This window comes from Lepus europaeus, chromosome 14 (genome assembly GCF_033115175.1).
Source record: "Lepus europaeus isolate LE1 chromosome 14, mLepTim1.pri, whole genome shotgun sequence".
Taxonomy (NCBI): Eukaryota; Metazoa; Chordata; class Mammalia; order Lagomorpha; family Leporidae; genus Lepus; species Lepus europaeus.
Window position 1 is genome coordinate 69,019,841 of NC_084840.1, and position 3,720 is coordinate 69,023,560.

A 3,720-nucleotide genomic window follows, 5' to 3' on the forward strand; every position below is an offset into this window, starting at 1 on the left:
ATTGGGTTTTCACAATTCTTATATTATTGTCTGTCACAGAAGAGAGCTGCTTATGATTTTGAAGGGATGGGGGAGGGTGGGAGTTGGTAAAGAGTAGGGTATTTCTATAACAGATATTATTCGGTCTTATTGCCTAAGATTTTGTTGTAACTTAAGGTATCTTGCTACAGTAGACAGAATTGGTAATAGCGACTTTTAAAATTGTCATTAGTTCTGCAGTATTAGCTAAAATGTAGAAAAGAATGTACATCTTGACATTTGGGTTTGGTTGCTTGTAGTCTGTAAAACAGCTTAATTTTGTACAGGTTACATACATGGCCATTGATGTAAAGTCCCTATATGACTACATACTTTTGTTTAAAAAAAATTGGAATTTGTTTTTCTCTTCTTGCAAGAGAATATTGATATTTAACAGAGTTTTTAGAGAGACTCATCTGATATATATAAAATGAACATGTGGCTATAAGACACCATATAGGAAATGTGTAGTTGATGTATTTTATTTTATATGCCAATCTACTTTATTGTGAAAAAAAATTTGAATCAGGACTTGTGAAAACCTGTAGAGAAATACCTTAAGCTGTTAACTGTAAGGCGTGGATAGGAGTTGCTCGGTGGATTGGTTATATGTTGTGGACTACTTAAGTCCTCGTTTGTTACTGTGCTAATAAACAATATTAAAAACAAAAACAAAAATAAATAAAAAAAAATAATTACCCACTGGCTTAGGCAGGTGCACACAGGGCACCAGAGTTGTACCAGGCTCAGAGTCAGGTTTTACGGAGCCCAAAGCGTCTATCATTTGGAGTGACTTCTCTAAGAAAAAAAAATCAACTGAAAGTATACTTGCAAAATTGGTAGGGATGTTCCAAGTGAGGGCTCTTATGAAGCTTAAGCATCTACTTCCATGGAAAATCCCCTTCTAGTCCCGCCCTCAGCGACCACTTCCCACCCAGCCAGTTCCCACCTTTCCTTCCCGCCCAGCCATCCAGATGTTTCGGTCCAGGGCCTCTTATCCCTACGCTGTGTTCCCCAGTCCTGATTTCCTGATAAACAGTGCTGGGCCTGCTCCCTGAACTCTAGTAGCCAAAACAAAGGCTGATACCATTTATTTTATTTTAATATTTGACTTGGTTTTGTTTATTTGGGAGACAAGAGAGAGCATCTATTCACTAACTGATTTATTCTCCAAATCCTGGCAACAGCTGGGGCTAGGCTAGGCCAGAGCCAGGAGTCAGGAACTCAACCCAAGCCCCCATGTGGGTGGCAGGGACCCAACTACTTGTCACCTGCTGCCTCCCCAGTGTACAGTCAAAGGAAGTTGTATCGAGAGCAGCACCGGAATTTGAACCTAGGCACTCTACTATGTGATATGGGCACCCCAACCGGCTTTTAACCAGTAGGTCAAATGCCCAACCTGATCTCACTTATTTTAAAAGGTAGTGAAAGGGGCCAGTGTTGTGGTGGGTGCAATGCTGGCATCCCATATGGGCACCAGTTCGAGTCCTGGCTGCTCCACTTCTGTCCATGCTCCCTGCTAATGCGCCTGGGGAAGCAGCAGAAGACAGCCCAACTCCTTGGGCTCCTGCACCCATGTAGGAGACTTGGAAGAAGCCCCTTGCACCTGGCTTCAGCCTGGCCCAGCCCTGGTCTTTTGGCCATTTGGGGAGCAAACCAGCTGATGTAAGCGCATGCTCTTCTCTAACTCTACCTTTCAAATAAATAAAATAAATCTTTTTTTAAAAATAAAGTAGTGAAAACAGATTTTTATACTTTATAACTTGTCATGTGCTAGGCTATAAGGATACAATAATCCGACCGGCGCCATGGCTTAACAGGCTAATCCTCCTCCTTGCGGCGCCGGCACACCGGGTTCTAGTTCCGGTTGGGACGCTGGAGTCTATCCCAGTTGCCCCTCTTCCAGGCCAGCTCTCTGCTATGGCCCGGGAAGGCAGTGGAGGATGGCCCAAGTCCTTGGGCCCTGCACCCGCATGGGAGACCAGGAGCCTGGCTCCTGGCTTCGGATCAGCACAATGCACCGGCCGCAGCGGCCATTGGAGGGTGAACCAATGGCAAAAAGGAAGACCTTTCTCTCTGTCTCTCTCTCTCTCTCACTATCCACTCTGCCTGTCAAAAAAAAAAAAAAAGATACAATAATCCAAGCATCTGTCTAGAGCTAACACAGAAAATTAATTCTATGGGGCTGGCACTGTGGTGTAGTGGCCTAAGCCTCCACCTGCTACGCGCCAGCATCCCATATGGGCACTAGTTCATCTCCCAGATGCTCCACTTCCAATCCGGCTCCCTGCTGTGGTCTGGGAAAGCAGTGGAAGATGGCCCAAGTCCTTGGGCCCCTGCATCCATGTGGGAGATCCGGAAGAAGCTCTTGGCTCCTGGCTTCGGATTAGCCCAGCTCCAGCCATTCTGGCCACTCGGGGAGTGAACCAGCAGAGGGAAGACGTTTCTCTCTCTCAGTCTCTCCTTCTCTCTCTAACTCTGCCTCTCAGATAAATAAATTTTTTAAAAAAATTTGTTTCCTTCCAGCACAGAGATGGACGAGAAGTGACTGAGAAAGAGGGAGATTAAATGCCTGCTGGTCCTATGACCCGGCTTCTGTTCAGTCTGGGATGTTCACTGACTCATTGGGGTTGTCCAGGTCTGGCCCATCTGTCTTAAGTGATATTGTTTTGTGGGATAAAGAGGAAGACATGCAAAAAAATCATTTTTCATATGCACACTGGCCCACTTTACCACAGTTAGCAGGAAGCAGATCATCTGCAGTACTTACTGAGCACCCACTGTATGCTAACACTCCCTCCTGGGTACTGAGCCGGCTGTCCGGGGAGTGACCACAGGGCATTTGCAGAAACAGATGAGGAAAAAGTCAGAGGACAAAGAACTGTGAGGAAAGCTTACAGGAAATCAGGCTGCACACCTGGGTGGATGCTCCCAGAGCAGCGAGGACTCGATGTGAGCCCCAGGACGCAGATGGCAGGAGCAGCGCTGATGGGGGGCACTGCGCATGCACAGGGCAGAGGAGACCTGGGGGCACTGAGAGCAGGCCAGCTGCCAAGGACAGGCTGGGAAATGACGGAAAGTCACAGAAGAGGTAGAGGAGGGAGCTAATCACTGAGGAATCTGAATTCTAGATCAAGAATAAAATACAACAAAACCGTATATGGGCAGTGCTTTTCAATTTTCTGAAACAAACGTTGCTACTTTTTCCCATTTGGGTCTTTCTTGTATTATACACCACAGAATCACTGTGGCCGATCTGGAACATAGCAAAGCTAAAAACTCACCTTTATTTCTGTCCATCAGAAGTAACACTTGGGGCCGGTGCTGTGGCGAAGTGGGTTAATCCTCCGCCTGAGGCACTGGCATCCCATGGGTGCCAGTCTGAGTCCCGGCTACTCCACTTCCAGTCCAGCTCTCTGCTATGGCCTGGGAAAGCAGTAGAAGATGGCCCAAGTCTTTGGGCCCCTGCACATGCGTGGAAGACCCAGAAGAAGCTCCTGGCTCCTGGCTTCAGATCAACGTAGCTCCAGCCATTGCGGCCAGTTGATTGGGGAGTGAACCATTGGACGGAAGACCCTTCTCTCTCTCTCTCTCTCTCTCTCTCTCTGTCTCTCCCTGCCTCTCCTCTCTCTGTGTAACTCTAACTTTCAAATAAATAAATAAATCTTTTAAAAAAAAGTAACACTTGAGGGGCAGGCACTG